At 45.5% G+C, this 25,631-nt stretch overlaps 1 pseudogene; it reads left to right on the top strand.

Annotated features, from left to right (window-relative positions):
* The first annotated feature begins 37 nt into the window (after positions 1 to 37).
* Positions 38 to 25,404, top strand: LOC121567626 (annotated as a pseudogene).
* The last annotated feature ends 227 nt before the right edge of the window (positions 25,405 to 25,631 follow it).

Below are 25,631 nucleotides of genomic sequence, written 5' to 3' on the forward strand. Positions count from 1 at the left end.
TGGAAAACTCACATTTGTCGACACACCCAAAATCTATGAACATGGATCAATTATGGAGGGCAAGGTAAGTCCAAATCCAGTGTTATTGTTTCTTGAACTTTGTTGAATTGTGGATGCCATTTGCTCTTTGACATTCCTGTTTACCTAACTACCAATGGTAGGTAACAGTGACACATGTAGCATCACTTCATAGAACTTTCCCCCCTTTTTCATCAGATAAACGTTGTTCACTTCAACAACACACCTTTCTCTGACATGTTAGTCTACCTGTTGGAGAAGAAAGGCTGGTCCTCACATCGTCTCCAGAACCTAACCAAGTCATGGTATTGCCAGTTTCTCTCTCAACACAACCAGTATGCCCAAAGAGAATATTAACCTCATAGTAAGTATGATTCCTTCTAGGTTTTGAAAGACTTTGAGACTCTGAAGACTCTTCATGCGCTATCCCAAATCACCCCCTTGACCCTACACCCTAGGGCCTACCACGTTCTTGTGGAGATCTGAGAAGATTCCATTGGTATAATAAGCAATATGGTGAACTTCCACTTAGCCTATCAGAGGGCAAGGCGGAGCTCTAAGGGTTGATTTGGGATTGAGCCTTCAGTTATACTCTCTCTTCCCTCTTTTGCTTTCCAGGTAAGCAACACACCACAAGTGGAGAACACTAGATACAGGGTCCCCTATTTCAACAGAGGGCAACACATACTCTCACTGATCCAGCCCACTGCCCCTCACAGTAAAACCTCTAGCTCTCTGGCTATTCAGAAGATGGAGAAACCACTGGCATGTGGGGAGGAAGTGTCAATCACCATCCAGTACGCCATCGTAGGGGAGACCGTCCCAAAGGGCTCTGTGGATGTCATCTACCTGGTGAGTAGAACCAGGAACAAGTTGTGACAACCTGCAAACCCAGGGTGCGTCCGAAAATGGAACCCTATTCTCTAGTGCACTATTTTGACCAGGGTTATTTCAGACCTAGTCCCAGCCTCTCACCTTCAAAGAAGGATGTCCCTATACAACACCAATACTCCTCATCATCTCCTTCTTGCTGACTTGATGGGATAACTGTTTTTCCCTCCTCCAGGCCTTATCCAGAGGGGCAATAGTTCAGCATGGACACATGAAGGTTACCGTGCAGCAGGGGAGTCCTGGTGAGGAAGTTTTATTAAGTAATTATGAACGTACTGGAAGGTGCTTGATGACAATGACAGTGAGTATGGTTACATGCACACAATAAAGCGATTATTGTGGATAGGCAGATTAATATAATACTTCGATTAAAATGTTTATGTTTTGCAAGAGGGCATATCGCTCGGCTGGTGCTAGCACATGAGCAGATCAAATACACTGCTGGAACACCTATTAAGGTGTTTACATGTCTGGATCACCGATTAAATTGTGTACATGTCCTAATCATTTGAAAGATTGTACAGAAAACCAGGGGCCTCATTCATAACCGTTGCGTAAATGTAACTCTAAATATCAGCGTGCGCCATTTTTGAAAAAACTGTACATACACACAAATATTGAGATACATAAACTTGCCGCATGCCATACATACGCATGTTTCCCGTTATAAATCAGACCGGTCATAAAACTGTGCAGGCGTCAATGAGCATTATAACTCTGCCTGGAAAACGTCATTATCATTCACCTTTGATTGTGACAATAACGCCCTTATTGGCTGTATACTTTGGAAGTATTGAAATGAAGCCAGTATCTAAAGGAAATAGCAATGGCGAACATGATCAAATGTCTTTGGAGGTGTTGCCAGAATCTTTTCTTTTGCAGCCTACCGCAAATGTCACTATCTGACCGTTTCAGAAAGAAAAAAACAATTGCAAATGGTTGTGGACCTGTAAACAGATCATTTGAATGCAATAATGTTTTGCATACATTTTTTCCTGAACATAAATATGCTGCACTGCCCACGAATTCTGAAACATTGTCTAAAATGAAAACTATAGTAGGCCTACTTACAGTGGTAGCCTACACACTGCAATACAAACGATCAACTGCTGTTCACCTGTTAAATTCTACTGTATGTTAAAACCGCGCTCCCTGTCCAATGCCTAGAGTAAAAACTCTGTATAATATAATAGCCTATTTAATAGGCCCAATTAAATGAGAGATGCGCATGGTAATTTGTTTTATGACTACTTCGGGAATATGAACTCATCATGGCCAGAAAAGGTGAGGAATTTATTATTGTCACGGATTCTGCCGAGGCTGCTCCTCCTCCTTGTTCGGGCAGGCTTCGGCGTTCGTCGTCCCCGGAGTACTAGCTGCCACCGTTGAATGTTTCTATGTTTGATTGCTTTTGTCTGTCTGTTGCACCTGTGTCCGTTTGTGTCTAATTGTGTGTCCTATAAGTTGCCTGTTTGGTGTTGGTTAGTTTGTGTGTTGTTATTCGCCTGTCCGTTAGTGCTGCGTGTTTTTCTCTGTTTATTGTTTTATTGGTTTACGCACAGTTTGCGTAATCGCTTGCCTCTGTTTATTGTTGAGGCCGTTCATTGTATTGTGCTTTGGTTTGCACTAGTACACTTTGTTGGACTAAGCTTCGGTGTCCTGCGCCTGACTCCCACACCACATTAACCTCAGCCATTGACAATTCTGCATTATATCATTTATGTATTATGTTTACAAATGAAATATTGTCTACTCGAGAAATTCGACAATACAGTATTCAGACGCCTACAAAAGTCAATGAAAAAGGTGAATCGTCTGCGATCAGTTTTTCGGATCGCATAGAGCAGGGTTCTTCAATTCCGGTCCTGGAGGGCCGAAACACTTCTGTTTTTTATTTCTACCTGGTAGTTAATTGCACTCACCTGGTGTCCCAGGTCTGAATTAGCCCCTGATTAGAAGGAGAGGATGAAAAACAGAGGTGTTTCGGCCCTCCAGGACCGGAATTGAAGAACCCTGGCATAGAGCAAAATAATTGAAAAAGCTTATCTATTTATTGTGAAGTGGGCCCAATGAACTGCGCTTCGGATCACATAGAGAAATATACTTGAAATAGCGTATCTATTTATTGTGAAGTGGGTCCAATGAAATGAGAGATGGGACGAATGGTAGCCTATCCTAACTTGTTGTAGGCCTATAGGCTATTTCGCAAGTAGCCTATGAAACCAGCACAGTCAGAAAAGGTGAGGATTTATTCTGCAATGATTATGGTAATGAAATGAATAATTAGAAATAGGTATCTATTTCATATTATTTTAGAATGCAAAGATAAAATAAATCGATTTTCGCTCACTAAGGGAAAATGATTATATTATTATTATTATATTTAGCTACCTGTTTTTTGTTATGAATAAGAGTGTAATATATTCCTGCACAAGGCTACTTTTGCCATCTTGCAATGCAATACTTCAACCATGCATGGTCTGAAGTTTGCAGGAGGATAAGCACATTCTCACTTCAAGTTCAGTTTGTATAAATACCAACTTTTGAGTGAAAACTGGCGCATGTTATGAATGTTTAGGGGCATATTTTGTGCATACCCAACGTTTACATGCCCCTGGTGTTTTAATCGGCGTATGCTTTCTTAGATTTTGACTTTACATCGATTAAGATAGAGTAAGGTGACTATTGCATCATCTGTTTACTGCCATAATCAGTTTACTATCTAATTATTACTGTGCATGTAAACGTACTCAGTGTGACATGCTCTTGCGTTGCAGTAACTGAGGGTGAAGTCACCTTGAAGTTGGCAGTGGTTCCAGAGATGGCGCCAGTGATACAGGTCCTGGTGTACAGTATGCTTCCCAGCGAGACTGTAATCGCCCACAGCATGAACTTCCCCACTGAGAAATGCTTCAGGCACAAGGTGTGTGTATATGTATGTGAAAAATATGGGTTGTTTATGAATTCGAAGGACCAATAAAAAACGTAGGTGCTGGATTTTAGGCCGGTAGAAACCACCACAGGGTGTCCTTTCAGAACACAAGGAAGCCGTAGTTCCAGTTCATAATAATAATAATTATATGCCATTTAGCAGACGCTTTTACCCAAAGCGACTTACAGTCATGTGCGCATACATTTTTACGTATGGGTGGTCCCGGGGATCGAACCCACTACCCTGGCATTACAAGCACCATGCTCTACCAATTGAGCTACAGAGGACCACATGAAGATCCACACACACACATACAACACCACTCTCTCTGATACTAATTGTGGTTCTGTAAAGAAAAGAGGAGAACTCAGGCTATAGCACAGTATGGGAAAAATATGCCTCTTTGCATGTCAACAAACTAAATAGGATATGTGGACTCAAACACATGCTAGATGCACAACGAAACAATAGAGCAATGTAGAAATATCTACACATAATAAGCATGAGCGATCTATAACCGAAAATAGCCTAGCATCACAGACAAATGCTAACAAATGCTAACCACTAACTAGCATGCTAAATAGTAATGCATTCCGGATGACAATGCTGTAGGGATCTAGATGTGATGCCTAGCTTAGAAAGAATGCATGAATGATTAAACATAATAGGTTTGTACTGTACTGATATAAATTGTTTCACATAACAAGCTGTGATTCATGTGAGGAGCTGTTAGGGAGTAGGGGGAGATAAGATCTTGTGTCTCAAATGTCTCACATACACAAACACTGCCTCTTTGTGATCTGTGAACCGTCCAAGGACGTAGGTACAAGGAGTACAGGGGAACAGTGTCTATGGGTGCTGACTCGAGACAGGGTGCGATGATAACAACTTATGCCTGGCAACAGTGTGCAACGGTAAAGCGCCAAGGGGCTGGGACCAGCCTGTGCACCAACGATTGGCTGAGTAAGTCTAAACCACGCTCAGTCTCTACTCTGATTGGCCAGCAGGGAGCGGGAACTATCTCTGTCAGAGTATTTGAAGAAGAACTTATAACAATGGATCAGTTCTCTGAGTGCCCTGCGTGGTATTTCAGTGGACCCGTATATACGAACATCATATTCACCATTGAAGTGGATTGCATTAATTAAAATACTAGTCTATTTTAGAAGACGTGTATTGACCTTTTTTGTTCCTATACCAGATTTGAATTGACGCAACTTAACAATGCTAATGCTAATGCTAACACTAGTGGGAGTACGCGAGCTAGCAAGTTTAACACAAATGCTAGATATTTACAACAGAGTCTATTTAGCTCCAAACAACAAGACATCAGGATTTTGGCACTTACATTTAGCTGCACGCACAATAAAACATCAGAAAGAAAAGCAATATTTTCTAAGGAGGTAGAATATGGAGGAGTGAAAAACCAGTGGGTCATCAGAATGGAAACTACAGACTGCCTGAGGCCCTGCCAGGTCAGGTATTATGCTAAGTCCCTTGAAAAAAGGCTGCTGATTGGCTAATACAATTATGATGATTGACATTACCTAATTTCAATAAGAAAACCAAAAGTTGGGGTCTTGGAAAGGAGATGAGCTGTCCGTTTTCACAGCTGATCCCAAATGTATTGTACCTATTTGCTTCAACTGACAAGCCTGCTAAGGGTCAGTAGCTTCTTGAGGAAGGGCGGGCAGCTGGATGAGTCGAGCAACAGGCCTGACGTAGGTTCTGTCCTTGACTTCGATCTCTGCTGTCCTCACTTTCCCGTCTGCTCCAGGGATAACTGACTTGACAGTTCCAATTTGCCACAGTCCCCTAGGAAACTGATCATCCACGATCATCACAACAGTCCCAACTATAAGGTCTTCCTTATCCTTGTGCCACTTATGGCAGCATTGAAGTGCAGGGAAGTAGTTACATGTGAAACAGTGCCAGAAATTGTCGGCTAGAACCTGGCTGTGTCTACATCTTTTCGACGGAGCAGTTCAGACTCTGGGTAGACCACCTGTGGTAGTGACGAGTCTGGCCGCCCCATGAGAAGAGAGTTAGAAGCGATTGGATCCGGATCCGCGATGTCCGACGAAACATATCCCAAGGGATTGGAGTCTGGTGTTCAACCTTCCCAAGTTCTCTCATGTCACCCCGCTCCTCCGCACACTCCACTGGCTTCCAGTTGAGGCTCGCATCTACTACAAGACCATGGTGCTTGCCTACGGAGCTGTGAGGGGAACGGCACCTCCTTACCTTCAGGCTCTGATCAGACCCTACACCCAAACGAGGGCACTACGTTCATCCACCTCTGGCCTGCTAGCCCCCCTACCTCTACGGAAGCACAGTTCCCGCTCAGCCCAGTCAAAGCTATTCGCTGCTCTGGCACCCCAATGGTGGAACAAGCTCCCCCACAACGCCAGGACAGCGGAGTCACTGACCACCTTCCGGAGACACTTGAAACCCTACCTCTTTAAGGAATACCTGGAATAGTATCAAAGTAATCCTTCTACCCCACCCCCCTCCCCGACCCCCCCCATAAAAAAAAAGTGGTTGTCCCACTGGCTATCATAAGTTGAATGCACCAATTTGTAAGTCGCTCTGGATAAGAGCGTCTGCTAAATGATGTAAATGTAAATGTAAGATTCCTTCTACTTCAATTAGGACAGTCCTCAGCACCTCTTCGGAGATGGTCTGCGCGCCAAGGGTGGTTTGCAGGATAGTCTTGATGGATCTGATCTCCCTCTCCCAGCATCCTCCAAAGTGTGGTGCACTTGGTACGTTGAAGGCGAAGCGAATCTTCTGACTGTTTAACTGTTCCTGGAGCTATGGGTGGAGAGTCATGAAGGTCTCCTGTAGCTCCCGCTCCCCTCCCTTGAAATGTGTTCCTCGATCAGACAGGATCTGAAAGGGCTTTTCTCTTCGAGCGATGAAGCCTCTCAAAGCCTTTAGGAACGAATCGGAATCCACGTTCGTCAGTAGATCCACGTGTACAGCCTGGGTGGTCATGCGCTTAAAGATGATGCCCCATCTCTTTTCATTTCTTTGGGCCAATCTTGATGAAATACGGTCCAAAGCAGTCCACACCTGTATAATAGAATGTGGGCTTGTGGAGCCGCAGTCGGGCTGGAGGCAGGTCAGCCATCCTAGGCACATCTGGCTGGCCTTGCCAATTCCTGCATTCGGTGCAACCAAGCTGAAAACGGCGAATAGCTGCCCTCCCTCTCAGAATCCAGAACCTTCAACGTAACTCAGCACACTGGCTGGCAAGGACCCAGGATGACTGGGCCTGCCACAGGAATGGAGGACCTTGACTCCAACGGTTGTGTTCTATAAGCTGAGACAGCGTCTTGCCATGTGTGATATCGTCGATTTCTCTCCGTGTCCATGTAAAGCCAGGCCTGGGGGTCCGTGAGCTCCTGTATTTCTGTGACTCTTGTGCCTACAAATACTTTGTACCTGCAGGAGTCTGACTGGAGCCAGGTTAAGACTGTTGTAGAATCCGACCAGACATGACCTCGTGGATTTCCTCAGTGAGTTATTTTCTGATGACCACGGCCAGCTGGGCACCGGTGAGTGCTGCGCAGAGCTCGAGTCTTGGCATTGACTGTTGTCGTTTCGGGGCCACTCTTGATCTTGCTGCAAGGAATGCCACTTGGATCCGTCCCTTGGTGTCTTCAGTATGGAGGTACGCAACGGCACCGTACGCACGTTCTGAGGCATCACTGAAGACGTGAATACTTCTTACATTTTACATTTTAGTCATTTAGCAGACGCTCTTATCCAGAGCAACTTGCAGTTAGTGAGTGCATACATTATTATTTTATATATATTTTTTCATTCTTGCGCTGGTTGGGAGATCCATGTCGGTGCTGACGTAACACCTTGGTAGTGTGACCTGAGAGCTGTGGAAGTTCGTTCTCCCAAATAAGCCACGCTTGGAGAAGATCTTCAGGTAGGTCTGGGGCATCCCACCCTCTTTTCTTATCCCAGAGCCTCTGGACCACAACCTTGGCCGTGTGGTGTATGGAACGATGAAGCGAAGTGGATCGTACTGGCTGGCAAGGATCCGATATATGTTGCGCATGGTGGGTTCAACTTTCTCCATGTGACCGTGCTTGTAGCCAAGAGTGTCAGACAGACATTGCCATCGTAATCCAAGGGTGCGCTCTTGGCAAGAAGGTGCTTCAACTTGTCCACCAGTTTCTTGGCTTCATCTGCAGAGGGGAGACTTTGTAGACAGTTGTCTACATAGAAACAGCATTCTACAGAGAAGTGCACATCTTCTTTGGGCTCACTGTGGTTAAACGCAAGCTTCCGAAGGGCAACCGTGGTGCAGCAGGGGCTACATGTCGTCCCAAAGGGAAGAACCTGCCACTCATAGACCTCAGGGTAATCATCATGGTTTAGCTTCCAAGGGACGAAGGTTCTTCTTCCACGAAAGGGTAGTGGCGTACCTTTGAACCCTGTCCATTTCGACCCTGACTGTCTTCTCCTCCAGTAGATGCATGGCTTCTACATTTTGTTTGGACCATGTGATGAGCTTCTCACTCCTGTATGGTAGCGTATCCAACTGCCAGAGCATCTCTACATGGCTGAAGAGCTCTGCAGATGGAGAGACGAGGGATGTATGAAGGAACTTTTAAGGGTCCATCTGAGCTAAGTTTTGATGGCGGCAGGTCCGCCAGGGGGACCCAAACGCACTGGCTCTGTCGGGGTGATTAGATGGGGAATGTCTGATCCGATGAGCAGTAGCGGCTGTGCCTGATCCAGCGGTTGAAGGGAAAGGACTTTGAGGTGCCGATACCTTTCCTGAAGGGCTTTGACAGGGTAGGTATGCGGTGCAAGGCACAACTATTCAGCTGTGAAGGCTCTGTGGATGTCAAAGGATTGGTTGAGTAACAGGGGCCACAGAGAATGACAAAGAAGCTCCATGGATGACTCAAATATCTTGACGCACCGTACGAAGTGCCAAGTCCTCAGGATTGCCTTGGAGGCCTAGCTGCTCTGCTGCTTCGTGTAGAAGTATAGTGCGCTCCGACCCATCGTCCAACAGGGCGTACGTGTCAAGTGACTTGTTGCCGCTCTGCAAGATGGCTCAACTCATCTTCAGCAACACCTTACTGCTGCCGGAAGGTCGATCAACGTAGAGGGTCTCTGCAGTGGAGCTCACCAGGCCTCTGTTGGCGCCTTTGTGCTGGTGGTCTTCATAGTGTTCGTGCTAGCGTTCTTTGTAGCAGTCCGACTAGTGTTGACCTCGTGGAGAATCTCAAGATGCTTCTTCTCGCACTTCTTGCACTTAGCCTTGAGAATACACTGAGCTGCTTGGTGTTCGCGTCCACACTTCCCACATCTTTCATTTGTCTTGATCCACGATTCTTTCTGTTCTTTGGAAAGGAGCTGAAAGTCGGTGCATTGATTCATGTAATGCTGCATGGTGTTGCAGAACGACAATACTTATTTGGCTTCTCCCGTGACTTTTCCTCCGGAGATTGGTTCTGTGCAGAGACTTCGGCTTTGTCCTTTCTCTGCTCACCCCCGTGGAGGATGGTGATGGTCTTAGGGAAGGATTTGTCTTCATGTTGATCTCGGCATGAGCTAGGGTGGTCCCTGCTTTGGTCGCTACTGAACTGTGTGCCATCTACTTGTACTCTCACGTCGTACTCAAGCCACTCTGCCAGGTGAAGGAGGGTTGGAATGGGTGTCTTGATGGGGTTCACACATCTCTTGAAGCTGACTCTTAGGTTGTGTGATAACTTAGCTAAGAGGCGAGAGACATGTGATCCACACCTCAGTTCTGTCTGTCCATTACTCCCTAGCTGATCCAACATGCCAACCAAGCACATCCTCAGAGCGAATGTTCGGAATGCCTTGGTGTCACCTTTCTTGATGTTGGGGCCATCCATTAACCCTGCAATGCATTGGAGGGCAAACAGGTGGGGCTGGCCATACAGTTCTGTGAGGGACTCCATGGTGTCACTGTATGTGTACCTGCTGTTGCTGTAGGAGTTGGCAATTAGCAAAGCCTCTTCCAACTTCAGGTGGTCCAACAATATCTGAAACTTGAAGCACTCTGTTGCATCTACAGGCAGCACATTGTCGAGGGCCAACTTCAGTCTTGCAAACTCTCGTGGGTATTCATTGATGAAGTTGGGGATGGTAGGAGTTAGTCCATGGTAGGTGCACTCTCAGCTGGGTGGAGAAGGTGTGCGGTAGCGGACAGGTGAGTGCCAACGACGATCAGGTGAGTAGGCCCGGCGGCGATGGTCAGGCAAGTAGTCGCAGCAGCGATGGTCATGTGAGGGCTGACAACAACGGTCAAGTAAGTAGTCACGGCGCGACGGTCAGGTGAGTAGTCGCAGCGGTGACAGTCAGGTGTGGGCTCACGACGGCAATAAGGTGTAGGCTGACCGCAGCGTTCAGGTGAGTAGTCACGACAGTCAGGTGAGTAGTCGCGGCGGCGACAGTCAGGTGTGAGCTGACGACGGCGATCAGGTGTAGGCTGACCATAACGATTAGGTGAGTAGTCGCGGCGGTGATGGTCAGGTGTGGGCTGACGACGGCGATCAGGTGTAGGCTGACCGCAGTGGTTAGGTGAGGGCTGATGTTGGCGATCAAGTGTAGGCTGACCGCAGCGGTTAGGTGAGGGCTGACGTTGGCGATCATGTGAAGTCAGCCCTCTAGGTGGCGCAGTAGGGCTACGAGTCCTGCAATGAGAAGACGATCGGTCTCGCTGGTGCGATGGCTCACGACGGCGAGGGGTTGACTGAGTAGATGATGAGGATGAGGATGACTGGTCTGAAAAGGAGAGCCCTCTGATCCCAAGGTTTTCAATGAGCTGCTCTATCTTATCCAGCTGCCTTTGTGCCTGCAGTTTATCATCTCTGGTTGTCACCAGCTGTGCCCGCTTAGGCTGACTTTGATGATGACAATCTCTAGTCAAGGTGCGCCTGCTATGGGGGGCCGGTGAGTTGGCAACCGATGAAGGTGAGGCTCCATTCTCACTGTTGCGGGTCAGCCTGGGTAGTGACTTGAACTGTTGGGGACCCATTGAAGCTGATTAATTTAGCTCTTCCGATAGCTCCATTATCTCCCTTGTCAACTTCTCAGTTTCCACTCCTATCAGCTTCAGGCATGTTATGACTGTTCTGGAAGAAGAACGGGTTTCTCTCTCATCTTGTACAGGAAGGTAGCTGCTGCTGGTCTTGTTGTGAGAGTAATTAATTCCACTCACAGTGCCCTCTGCTCGTGGTCCCTCGTTGGAGTGGTGTGTTGTTGTGTGTGTGGTGATCGTCTGCCTTGACTCGTAGCATACCTCATAGTCGACCAGACGATGTGGGGGGCGAGTCTGACGGTGGGACGAACCACAACTTGTGGAGGATCTTCTCTGGTGACTGGCATCCTTGGACTCTGGCAGTTACTGCATCCTGCTCATAAGGACCATGAAAAATATGGGTTGTTTATGAATTCGAAGGACCAATAAAAAGGGATAAAAAACCTAGGTGCTGGATTTTAGGCCAGTAGCAACCACCACAGGGTGTCCGTTCAGAACACGAGGATGCAGTAGTTCCAGTTCAATGGTTTAATGAAGATCCACACACACAATTACAACACCACCCTCTCTGATACTAATTGTGGTTCTGCAAAGAAAAGGGGAGAACTTAGGCTATAGCACAGTATGGGAAAAATATGCCTACAAACTAAACAGGCTATGTGGACCCAAACACATGCTAGATGCACAATCAAACAACAGAGCAATGTAGAAATATCTACAAATTATAAAACATAATAAGCATGAGCGATCTACAACCGAAAATAGCCTAGCACCACAGACAAATGCTAACAAATGCTAATCGCTAATATGCATGCTAAATAGTAATGCATTCCGGATGACAATGCTAATGCTAACGCTAGCGGGAGTACCAAGTTTAACACAAATGGTACATATTTACAACAGACACTGTTTAGCTCCAAACAACAAGACATCAGGATTTTGGGACTTACATTTAGCTGCACCTTCAATAAAACATCAGAAAGAAAAGCAATTTGTTCTAAGGAGGTAGAATAAGAGAAGAGAAAAATTGGTTGTCATCAGAATGGAAACTGCAGACTGTCTGAGGCCCTGGCTGGTCAGGTATTATGCTAAGTCCCGGGGGAAAGGCTGCTGATTGGCTGATACAATTATGATGATTGGCGTGACCTTATTTCAATAAGAAAACCAAAAGAAAGTTGGGGTTTTGGAAAGGAGATGAGCTGTCCGTTTTTACAGTGTGCATGTGTCTGTGTGTGTCATACCCTCATCACAAAGATATTGTGTACACTAAAGGTGTATCATGTACACTTGTGTATGTCATGTGTGCCAGGTGTTGGTGGAGTTCTCACCCTCAAAAGCGGTCCCAGGGGAGGAGAACACCCTGCAGCTCTCGGCCCAGCCCGGCTCCCTCTGTGGCCTCAGCACTGTGGACAAGAGTGTTCACATCATGGAGCCAGGGAAGAGGCTGGATGCTGACAAGGTAACAGAGCTCACTGAAGTGAATGTCAACGGTCATACCACCATATAAACAGCTTTTGTGGTGCTGGGAATACAAACAGCTTCAGGGGAATAAGAAGTGACTACAGCAGACTTGGAGTGGGTCTGTTCACAGTGGGCCAATGGGTGTGCTTTCATCAACTGGAAAGCATATCCCTATTGGTACTTAAAGTGGCAATATGTAACTTTTTGGGCGACCTGAATTCAACCAAATTCACATAGAAATGTGAGTAATAGATCTGCTTGAAAGCAAGTCTAAGAAGCAGTGTATCTGTTCTATGTGTGCTATTTCTATGGTCCCCGTTCTTAAGTTTTGTTTTTGCATCTTTTACTTTTGGGTTTGTACACCATCTTCAAACAGCTGAAACAACAATATTCATGGTTTTGGAAAATATATTTAACAGCGGTTTAGATAGTACAATGATTCTCTACACTATACTAGGCTATTTTGTCACATAAACTGAAATTAGGTGAACTATTTGAGTTTTAGCAACCAGGAAATGGAGGAGCGATTTCTGCATAGTGTGACTTTAATAAGTTCCTATCCTGGGTTGTGTTCATCAGGGCACGGAAAGCATTTTAAAAACGTTTAGCAATGGAAAATGAAATTAGACAAGTCTAAGTAGTCACTGCCTTCTGTTTGAAGCCTCTTTTCCTCTCTCTCGTAAGAATCATTTACCAAACTGTTACCGTGCATTCATCTTCTTAAATTATACATTGCTAAAATAGCCTGTTTGAGGCAACAACAAAAAAACATAGAATAGAAAAATAAAACTGAGACAATCATTAATATTGAGCTCTCTTGTTTGTGATTCTTACATTTCTAGAAACTGGTACTGAAGCTGGCAACTAATCTGGTTCTAAGAGTACCTTCCTGCCTAAGTTACAAGGGGAACCAGTACCATCGATCCTATGGTGAGATGTCCTCCTTAACACCGCTTACTCTCGTCATTGCCAGAAGTCTTTGTTGAATCTTGGGAAATGCATGGTTTTTGTTATTCTAACATAGCCTGGTTAAACCAGTCTGAACGCTGCATGCATCACCAGTGAGCGCAGCATTCGGTCTGGTTTGACCAGGCTGATTCTAACACGAGAATAATGACTGTTTTGTTTTAGTAATACCCTACAGATACTACTCCCACACTGTAGAAATGGACAGCCTTGAAACGGGTGCATCAGGTCAGGGATTTGCAGTGGTTCAAGCTGGATTACTCGATGCCGGACATGGTGCCGCTCCACCTCCGCCACCCATAGAGACGGTCCGTACGTTCTTCCCTGAGACATGGATATGGGATCTTGTGGAAGTTGGGTAAGAGCACTGCACAGTGAGGCTGTTGCCTTATAGATGGGTTGACTGACAACGTCACAAAAATAATGCGCGCGCATCATTGAGGCAGAAGGCTGTGTGATCTTATGATTCTGAACGGTCAGATAGTTAGCAACAATGACAAGAAGCTGCCATGTGGAGAATAGTCGGTGGTTCGTTTCAGCTCGTAGTATCTTATTATTGATACCATGGCTTGTTTTGAGGTGTTTTGACTCATGTCATGTCTATGCTAATATGCCAAAAATTCGCTAGCTAGCTAACCAGCAACTGTAATGATTTATTTGAGAAACAACAAGTGCTCATTGTGCAAATGTATTTATGTTTTCAATAAGCATTTGGAGGCAAAATATAGTTAACTTGTCAACAATCTAAGCCAACCCCGTCTGTTTTGCCCCATAGTTGCGTACCTGTCAGTTTTGTTGCTAAACAACCAACCCACCTATATCAAACATACATTAGTGGTCTAGATTAGGAACCTGTACCTCATTAAACTGCATTACAGAGTAGGGGAGAGTGGTGTATAATTGATAAATGTTTTACATTCAGCATCACTCTGTCAAGGGAAAGATAGTATTCTTTCTAACAAAGATATCGACATATATTTCAGGATGTTGTGTATCCCTGGAAATAATCATAATTCATGTAAACATTACAGTATTGAAAACATAGCTCGTCCCAAAGAATTGGTCTCTTGGCACAAGGGGTAAGTTAAGCTGCCTACACATTTCTGTATTGAATGAAATATTACCACTACCTTTTTAAAACCATAGCTAGGTTTCCATCTGATTGGCGACAGATTTTCATGCAAATATTTTCTACAATCCGCATAAAAACAATATGCGTATTTTCCCACCGGAGATATTTCCATCAAATTGACTATATGATGAGATTGTTATGGACAAAAGAGCGAGGTTCTTTTTATTTGTCAAATGACAGCCAAGCATCGATCATCATGTCACCAGAATAAAACCCTCAATATTTATTTAATCTGAAGCCTAATAAACTGCATGTTCTCCCGGCGAGTTGTAGTGGGAGGACCACACAACATGTCATCGCGTGATTCCAAGTTTACTTAGATATGATGGTTATTATATCAATATTTGCCCATAAAAGTGTTTCCACCACCATTTCTCGCATAATTTATTTTACTGACACAAAAAGGTCCCACCTTGTCTAGCGTATTTTTTTTGTCGACAATTGGAAATTTTTACAGACAAATGTTCTGTTTCCTTCAGGCCTGTCATGACATTTTTTATCAAACATACTTTACGCGCGCAAAAAGGTTGAATGGAAACCTGGTTCATGTCTATCTCTATTTCCCAAACACAACTGAACACAATCACAATCACTTTTTTGTCTTTTAATCGTTTTAAGCCTAATTTAACACAGGCTTAACACCTAACAAATGCTTTAAACTTTTTTTAAACACTTTTAACATAGGCCAGACCTGTTGTTACAGTGGCTTTCGAAAGTATTCACCCCCATTGGCATTTTTCATTTTTTGTTGCCTTACAACCTGGAATCAAAATTGTTTTGGGGGGGTTTGTATCCTTTGATTTACACAACATGCCTACCACTTTGAAGATGCAAAATATTTTTTTGGGTGAGACAAACAAGAAATAAGACAAAAAAACTGAAAACTTGAGCGTGCGTAACTATTCACCCTGGATTGAGGTCTGGGCTTTGACTAGGCCATTCCAAGACATTTAAATGTTTCCCGTTAAACCACTCAAGTGTTGCTTTAGCAGTATGCTTAGGGTCATTGTCCTGCTGGAAGGTGAACCTCTGTCCCAGTCTCAAATCTCTGGAAGACTGAAACAGGTTTCCCTCAAGAATGTCCCTGTATTTAGCGCCTCCATCATTCCTTCAATTCTGACCAGTTTCCCAGTCCCTGCCGATGAAAAACATCCCCACAGCATGATGCTGCCACCACCATGTTTCACTGTGGGGATGGTGTTCTCGGGGTGATGAGAGGTGTTGGGTTTGCGCCAGACATAGCTTTTTCCTTGATGGCTAAAAAGCTCAATTCTTGTCTCATCTGACCAGAGTACCTTCTTCCATATGTCTGGGGAGTCTCCCGCATGCGTTTTTTTCTTTAAGCAATGGCTTTTTTCTGGCCACTCTTCCGTAAAGCCCAGCTCTGTGTAGTGTATGGCTTAAAGTGGTCCTATGGACAGATACTCCAATCTCCACTGTGCAGCTTTGCAGCTCCTTCAGGGTTATCTTTGGTCTCTTTGTTGCCTCTCTGATTAATGCCCTCCTTGCCTGGTCCGTGAGTTTTGGTGGGCGGCCCTCTCTTGGCAGGTTTGTTGTGGTGCCATATTCTTTAAATTTTCTAATAATGGATTTAATGGTGCTCCGTGAGATACTCAACGTTTCTGATAGTTTTTTACAACCCAACCCTGATCTGTACTTCTCCACAACTCTGTCCCTGACCTGTTTGGAGAGCACCTTGGTCTTCATGGTGCCGCTTGCTTGGTGGTGCCACTTGCTTAGTGGTGTTGCAGACTCTGGGGCCTTTCAGAACAGGTGTATATATACTGAGATCATGTGACAGATCATGTGACACTTAGATTGCACACAGGTGGACTTTATTTAACTAATTATGTGACTTCTGAAGGTAATTGGTTGCACCAGATCTTATTTAGGGGCTTCATAGCAAAGGGGGTGAATGCATATGCACGCACCTGTCACGACTTCCGCCGAGGCTGCCTCCACTCCTTGTTCGGACAGGTTTTGGCGTTCGTCGTCACCGGCTTACTAGCTACTGCCGATCCTATTCTCATCACTCCACTTGTCATGTCTTGTCTTGTCAATCACACACACCTGGTGCTCATTCCCCTAATTAGTATGTGTATAAGTGTTCCCTCTGTTCCCCTTGTCTTTGTGAGTGATTGTATTTGTGAGAGCGAGTAGCTCGGTTGAGCTACTCTTCCATTTGTTATTGCCAAGGTGGAATATTTCCCTTGTGATAGTTTCGTTTTGACGCTGGGTTCGTTTTATTTATATAAACGGAATAAACTCTGTACTTCGGTGTTTTACCTCCTGCGCCTGACTCCTTCATTCACACCTCGTCACAGAATCACTCACCTGATCTGATATGGAGTCAGCAGGAGAAGACCGCATGTCTGGAGTTGTGGCAAGGGTCCAGGAGCATTCCTCGATGCTGGCCAGCTTGGGGGAAGCGATGGATTGGGTTCTTCAGGTAGTACAACGCCTGGAGAAGAGAGGACCCGATCTATCGAGACCAGCTGGTCAACCGGATCCAGCCACCAACACCCCAGCCCCTGGAGGTATCCAGATATCCCAGCCACCGGCGTTTGATGGGATAGCAGTGCGATGTAAGGGATTTCTGCTCCAACTAGAGATATATTTCTCCAGCATCAGGCCGGCGCCACTGGAGTGGGAGAAGGTATCTGTCCTCGTTTCCTGCCTTTGTGGGAGAGCCCTGGAGTGGGCCAACGCGGTGTGGAACGAGGGAGCTGCCGCGTTGGAGGACTACAGGGAGTTTGCTCGCCTCTTTCGGACCGTTTTCAATCACCCGCCTGAGGCGGGGACAAGGACCACACAGGACTACGCGCTGGAGTTCCGGACGCTGGCGGCGGGGTCCTGTTGGAACGAGCGGGCCCTGATCGGCCATTTACAGTGCCACCTAAGGGAGGACGTCCGACGGGAGCTAGCCTGCCGTGATGCCATGCTATCGTTCTCCCAACTGGTGGACATGGCCATCCGGCTGGACAATCTGCTAGCAGCCAGAGGACGTCCTGGTAGGGGTCTGCCCGTTCCCACTCCGGACGTCTCTGACCCCGAGCAGATGGAGCTGGGGGGAGCCGCCGGTCGAGAGAGCGCAGGAGGACAGCGACAGTGCCACTCTGGTGGCACGAAGGGACAATCCACCTCACGTCGCAGTAAACGTTCCTTTGGGTCTGGAGGCGGTAGGCAGGGTACTCACGCATCACCCCAGGTAACGAACACCCAAACTTGTGCAGGGCCCTTTGCGGCGCACTGTACCTTATCTATCTCCTTTCCGATCACCTGGTAGTTTCCCAGTGTAAGGCGCTAGTCGATTCAGGCGCAGCTGGGAACTTTATGGACAGGGCATTTGCACGCCATCAAGGCATTTCATTGGTTCCCCTATCCATTCCACTCCCCATCAGAGCACTTGATAGTCGACCATTAAGGTCCGGGTTGGTTAAGGAGGTTACTGTACCAGTCACCATGATTACACAGGAGACGCATGTTGAGCATATCACTTTTTTGATTATTGAGTCTCCTGCTTACCCTGTAGTCTTAGGTATTGCGTGGTTAGCCCTTCACAACCCCAATTTTTCATGGCCGCAGAGGGTTCTTACGGGGTGGTGAGTGTCCGGGTAGGTATCTAGGTGTTTCCGTTGGTGCGACCACTTTGGAAAGTCCAGACGGTACCCCCACCGTGTGCATTCCCCCCGAATAACATGATCTGGCGCTTGCGTTTTTCAAGACGCAATTGACTAAATTACCACCTCATCAGGAGGGGGATTGCACGATAAACCTTCGGGTAGATGTTGTACCTCCCAGGAATCATGTGTATCCCCTGTCGCAGGCTGAAACGGAGGCTATGGAAACATACGTCACCGAGTCCCTGCGCCAGGGGTATAAACGTCCCTCCACTTCACCTGCTTCCTCGAGTTTCTTCTTTGCGAAGAAGAAAGATGGCGGTTTACGCCCGTGCATTGATTATCAACCACTGAATAAGGTGACGGTACGATTTAGTTATCCTCTTCCCCTCATTCCTTCAGTGATTGAGTCAATGCATGGGGCCCGTTTTTTCACGAAATTAGACCTCAGGAGTGCCTACAACCTGGTGCGTATTCGGGAAGGGGATGAGTGGAAAACAGCATTCAGCACAACCTCGAGGCATTATGAATACCTGGTGATGCCTTAAGAGAAGTGTGAGTTTTTCCAGCAGTCAATCTCCTTCCTCGGATACCGCATTACTACCACAGGTGTGGAGATGGAGGGAGATCGCATTTCAGCCGTGTGTAATTGGCCGACTCCAACCACGGTGAAGGAGGTGCAACGCTTCCTTGGCTTTGCCAACTACTATCGGAGGTTTATTCGGGGCTTTGGCAAGGTTGCAGCTCCCATTAACTCCTTGTTGAAGGGTGGGCCGTCCCGGCTCCGCTGGTCTGCTGAGGCTGATTTGGCCTTCAGTAGATTGCGTGGTCTGTTCACCTCAGCCCCGGTACTGGCTCACCCCGATTCATCACTACCGTTCGTAGTGGAGGTGGATGCGTCCGAGGTAGGGATAGGCGCTGTCTTAAATTGGGATATGCTTAACACCCCGGCCATCCTACAATCCAAACTAGATGCCCTCAATCTCACACAAATTATCAACAAACCTACCAGGTACAACCCTAAATCCGTAAACATGGGTACCCTCATAGATATCATCCTGACTAGCTTACCCTCTAAATACACCTCCGCTGTCTTCAACCAGGATCTCAGCGATCACTGCCTTATTGCCTGCGTCCGTAACGGGTCCGCGGTCAAACGACCACCCCTCATCACGGTCAAACGCTCCCTAAAACACTTCAGCGAGCAGGCCTTCCTAATTGACCTGGCCCAGGTATCCTGGATGGATATAGATCTCATTCCGTCAGTAGAGGATGCCTGGTTGTTCTTTAAAAGTAATTTCCTCTCAATCTTAAATAAACATGCCCCATTCAAAAATACAGAACTAAGAACAGATATAGCCCCTGGTTCTCCTCAGACTTGACTGCCCTTGACCAGCACAAAAACATCCTGTGGCGTAATGCATTAGCATCAAATAGCCCCCCGCGATATGCAACTTTTCAGGGAAGTTAGGAACCAATATACACAAGCAGTTAGGAAAGCAAAGGCTAACTTTTTCAAACAGAAATTTGCATCCTGTAGCACTAACTCCAAAAAGTTTTGGGACACTGTAAAGTCCATGGAGAATAAGAGCACTTCCTCCCAGCTGCCCACTGCACTGAGGCTAGGAAACACTATCACCACCAATAATCGAGAATTTCAACAAGCATTTTGCTACGGCTGGCCATGCTTTCCACCTGGCTACCACTACCCCGGCCACCAGCTCTACACCCTCCGCTGCAACTTGCCCATGCTCCCCCGCTTCTCCTTCACACAAATTCAGACAGCTGATGTTCTGAAAGAGCTGCAAAATCTGGACCCCTACAAATCATCTGGGCTAGACAATCTGGACCCTTTCTTTCTAAAACTAGCCGCCGAAATTGTCGCAACCCCTATTACTAGCCTGTTCAACCTCTCTTTCGTAACGTCTTTGATCCCCAGAGATTGGAAAGCTGCCGCGGTCATCACCCTCTTCAAAGGGGGTGACACTCTAGATCCAAACTGTTACAGACCTATATCCATCCTGCCCTGCCTTTCGAAAGTTTTTGAAAGCCAAGTTAACAAACAGATCACCGACCATTTCGAATCCCACCGTACCTTCTCCGCTAGGCAATCCGGTTTCCGAGCTGGTCATGGGTGCACTTCAGCCATGCTCAAGGTCCTAAATGATATTATAACCGCGATCGATAATAGACAGTACTGTGCAGCCGTCTTCATCGACCTGGCCAATTTCTCAAATGACTGCCTCGCCTGGTTCACCAATTACTTCTCAGATAGAGTTCAATGTGTCAAATCGGAGGGCCTGTTGTCTGGACCTATGACAGTCTCTATGGGGGTGCCACAGGGTTCAATTCTTGGGCCGACTCTTTTCTCCGTGTATATCAATGATGTCGCTCTTGCTGCTGGTGACTCTCAGATCCACCTCTACGCAGACGACACCATTTTGTATACATCTGGCCCTTCATTGGACACTGTGTTAACAAACCTCCAAAAGAGCTTCAATGCCATACAACACTCCTTCAGTAGCCTCCAACTGCTCTTAAACACTAGTAAAACTAAATGCATGCTCTTCAATCGAACGCTGCTGGCACCCGCCCACCCGACTAGAATCACTACTCTCGACGGGTCTGACCTAGAGTATGTGGACAACTACAAATACCTAGGTGTCTGGTTAGACTGTAAACTCTCCTTTCAGACTCACATTAAGAATCTCCAATCCAAAGTTAAATCTAGAATCGGTTTCCTATTTTGCAAAAAAACCTCCTTCACTCATGCTGCCAAACATGCCCTCGTAAAACTGACTATCCTACCGATCCTTGACTTCGGCGATGTCATTTACAAAATAGCCTCCAACACTCTACTCAGCAAATTGGATGTAGTCTATCACAGTGCCATCCATTTTGTCTCCAAAGCCCCATATACTACCCACCACTGTGACCTGTACGCTCTTGTTGGCTGGTCCTCACTACATATTCGTCGCCAAACCCACTGGCTCCAGGCCATCTATAAATCACTGCTAGGCAAATCCCCGCCTTATCTTAGCTCATTGGTCACCATAGCAACACCCACCCATAGTATGAGCTCCAGCAGGTATATCTCACTGGTCATCCCCAAAGCCAACACCTCCTTTGGCCGCCATTCATTCCAGTTCTCTGCTGCCAATGACTGGAACAAATTGCAAAAATCTCTGAAGCTGGAGACTCTTATCTCCCTCACTAACTTTAAGCATCAGTTGTCAGAGCACCTTACCGATCACTGCACCTGTACACAGCCCATCTGAAATTAGCCCACCCAACTACCTCATCCCCATATTGTTATTTATTTTGCTCATTTGCACCCCAGTATCTCTATTTGCACATCATCTCTTGCACATCTATCATTCCAGTGTTAATACTAATTGTAATTATTTTGCACTATGGCCTATTTATTGCCTTACCTCCATAACTTGCTACATTTGCACACACTGTATATATATTTTCTGTTGTATTTTTGACTTTATGTTTTGTTTTACCCCATATGTAACTCTGTGTTGTTGTTTTTTCGCACTGCTTTGCTTTATCTTGGCCAGGTCGCAGTTGTAAATGAGAACTTGTTCTCAACTGTCTTGCCTGGTTAAATAAAGGTAAAAATAAAAAAAACATGTCTCTTAACGTGTTGCTCTGTTATTCTGTGCTCCAGGATCCTGTTGTGTATGGCAGCTTGTCTTGCCTGAGGAACTCCACCAGTGATTTGTCCAACACCTACACTACTGCTCTAATGGCCTACACCTTTACCCTGGCAGGGGACATGGAGACCCGGGCACAGCTTCTGCAGCACCTGGACACGATCGCATTACAAGAGGGTGAGACATATCCTGGTCCAAGATCTGTTTGTGCTATCATGACTTAATAGAGTTAGTCAATGGAGTAATCCCAATAGTGCAAACCCTCCGCCCGCCTGGCTCTCCAAATATGCTCAATCAAACACCCAAAGCATTTTATAGAACACAAATACAATTTGAACTCAGTTTTTGTCAAATAATTCATTGTGGGGGTCAGAGAAGAACTGTGTATCCTGTATAGTGATGAATAAGCTAGCCCTATTTTCTCTCTCTGTGTGTTTGTGTGTGTTTGTGTCTGTGTGTGTGTGCGCGCGCGCTCCTCGTCCCTCAGGGGGTCTCCTGCACTGGACTCAGACCTCCTCAGAGACCTCAGCCTCCCTGGCAGTGGAGATCAGCTCCTACGTTCTGCTGGCTTCCCTCAGTGCCTCCCCTCTGTCTACCACTGACCTGGGCTACGCCTCCCGCATCGTCAGGTGGCTGGTGAGGCAGCAGAACGCCTACGGAGGCTTCTCCTCCACACAGGTATACTTCCAAAACACCTCTGTTCCGAAATGGCACCCTGTGCTGTGCACTAGTAATGAGGCATTATTACCTTGACTTTTACCAGATCACAGGCATGTGTGTGCTTCTTGTCATTTCAAGCCTGATGAGTCTAACTTCCACTGAAATGGAGCCTAGAAATCATAATGGATGGAAATGGGAAATAGTCACTCTAGGAACTGACCAATGTAAAAATCGACCCTTTCTGTAAAATGGGATAGCTTCATTCATTTTGAACAGATTTGTCTGTGTTCTATTTCTGTTTAGGACACAGTGGTGGCCCTCCAGGCCCTAGCTCTCTACTCCACCAGGGTGTTCAGTAGAGAGGGCACCAGCACAGTGACAGTACAGTCTCCCAGTGGGGGACAGCATCTTTTCGAAGTTAACCAAAACAACAAGCTTCTCTACCAGGAGAGGGCGATGCAGGACACAGAAGGGAAGTACAGTGTGGAAGTGAAGGGCAGTGCTTGTGCCTCAGTGCAGGTCAGTGAATACACATCTATCCTCCCAATCCTATGTTGCCAAAATACGGTTTAATCTATCACTAAAGCTACAGTCTGGGAATGTTTTTTCTGCAAAACAGCAGCCCTGTGCCACTTGATTTGGTATACAACTGAGGCAGTGGAGGCTGCTGAGGGGAGGACGGCACATAATAATGGGTGGAACACAGTAAATGGAATAGCATCAAACACATGGACACCATGTGTTTGATGTATTTGCTACCATTCCACTAATTCCGCTCCAGCCATTACCACGAGCCTGTCCTCCCCAATTAAGGTGCCACCAACCTCCTGTGAGCTGAGGGATGGGGCTGGGGAAATGTAACTCCTCAAGAACCATTGTTATATTATTCAAGACTCAATGGTTACAATTGAAGAATTGAAGTAACCATCATACAGATATCCAGAGCCCAGACTGTTGATTGAAGAAGCCTCTCCTGACTTTTTCTATTTTTCTTTCCCAGGTGGCGCTCCACTACAACATCCCTACTCCTACTGACAGCACAACGCTCAGCATCAAGGTGAAGCCAGAAGTCGACTGCAACAGCAACTCTTTGAGACCCAGAGTCACGCTAAAACTTCAATCTCAGTAAGAATGAATGGCCATTTGCATTCACAAAAGCATTCTTTGAATAGATTTATCAATAACACTCCAAAGTGTTATTATGGAGCATGTCTTCCAGAATGGACTTGGCCCAAATTACTTGGTTTCCTATTGGAAAGGTTGGTGGCACCTTAATTGGCGAGAACGGGCTCGTGGTAATGGCTGGAGCGGAATAGGTGGAATTGTATCAAATACATCAAACACATGGTTTCCAGCTGTTTGATGCAATTCCATTCCAGCCATTACTATGAGCCGTCCTCCCCTCAGCAGCCTCCACTGGTTTCTACCTAGGCTTTGATCAGTAACAGTTTGAAAACATATCAGGCAACCTGGTCTTTTTATGGTTAAAATAATCAAACTAGTTTAATTAGTTTGTTTATTGTTTATCAAAATCAAACTTTGATATCACAGGCATCTCTTTGCTTTCACAGATATCATGGAAAGGAGCTGACCACCAATATGATTATAGTGGATTTGAAAATGCTGTCTGGTTTTGCCCCAGACCCAGAGTCTTTGGGGAGGGTGAGTTTTTTAAATAACATACGTTTATGGTGTTACCTGTGACCTTTTTCCATGTAGCTCTTGCCTCTCATCTGTGAACCTTTCTGATACTGACCTTTTTTTTCTATAGAATAACTATCTTCAAAGTAATGACTCGGGACGTCGGTTGTAAGATGAAAGCTTATTTTTTGTAATAATACTGGTTCACGTTACATTTTGCCACGTTAGATTCTAAAAAACAATAAAAGAAAGTTGCTAGGATAATCACTTGTCACTTGTACATAACTGGCGCGTTCCCATTTTTGTTACTTCCTGTCGCAAGGCATTCTGGTATTTGCAGTCAATAGCGTAATCCAATACTAACCAATACAACAGAAATATGTACATACTGTAGTTCATTCAATCTCCATCACATGAATTCTAATACAATTACTATTGTACATACAATATGTAAATAACTGTAAAATAAAAATATATTTAGATACAGCTCAATAAATTAACAGTAAACATTAACTCTGTAACCCATTAAAGTTACAACATTGTCGATGCAATATGAATGATCAGTGAATGGCTTGTCTTCACAGCTGAGAGTTTCACTTCTAGTGGATCGTGTCGATACTAAAGATGACCATGTGTTAATGTACTTGAGAGAGGTGAGACCAAACCATCCATCAGTTTGAAACAGTGCACATAACACTCAATGTAATGGAATTAATTTGTGTGGAATGTCCTTCAAAGTCAGCAAAGCTGAAATTACACTTCTGCTTGGAGGGTTTAAATACTTGTAACCAAAATGCTTTTTTTTTCTCCCAACAGTTACCGTCACTATTCCTACCTTTCAACCACACCCTGGACATCATACAGGAGCTCCCAGTACAGAATCTAAAGCCAGCGGTGGTCAAGATCTACGACTACTACCAGCCAAGTAAGTTTATATCTAACTTTCCCCAAGATGTATTTTTCCCTCTGCTTTTTAGTAACATTTAGTTAACTTGTGTTCATTTAGTGAGACTTACCTGTATTTTTGGTTTTATTCAGGTGACCAGGCAGAGACAGAATATGTCTTCCCTTGCAAGTAGCGGTTACAAGCTGGTGAACTATCTGGAATTATTGGTAATTTTATATAGCTGGCCTGACCCATATACTATATGTGATATACATCATTTAGTTAACTGGGTCAATATTCCTTTATTAATTTTACCTAAATGCTTGTTATTAGAGAATTATTTACATGGCCCTATTCATTGTATTTGCCGCTCTGCAGATGTAAGAAGAAAATGACATTAACAGAGGTCACACATGCAACCCTTGAGGCATCTTTCAAGATCTCAAGTAAAGGATGTAACTTACTGGAATTAAAGTTTTTCATTAAAACTCTATTCTTGAGCATTTTTTCCAGATCGTTTTTGCGTGTAGGTTTTGATGTCACACTATGGCAAGAAATGAGTTCCGAGGTGTAGGCTCAGGAGACAAGGGGAATATTGAAAGGCTTTATGTAAGACAGTAAGTCTCTTCCTGGGGAACTAGTACCCATGGATGTAAATGGCCTATCCAACAGGGGGTACTTGGGAAGACTTATGAGCAATATGTAATTGGGAGTCCAGTA

This window comes from Coregonus clupeaformis, unplaced genomic scaffold, assembly GCF_020615455.1.
Source record: "Coregonus clupeaformis isolate EN_2021a unplaced genomic scaffold, ASM2061545v1 scaf0067, whole genome shotgun sequence".
NCBI classification, from domain to species: domain Eukaryota; kingdom Metazoa; phylum Chordata; class Actinopteri; order Salmoniformes; family Salmonidae; genus Coregonus; species Coregonus clupeaformis.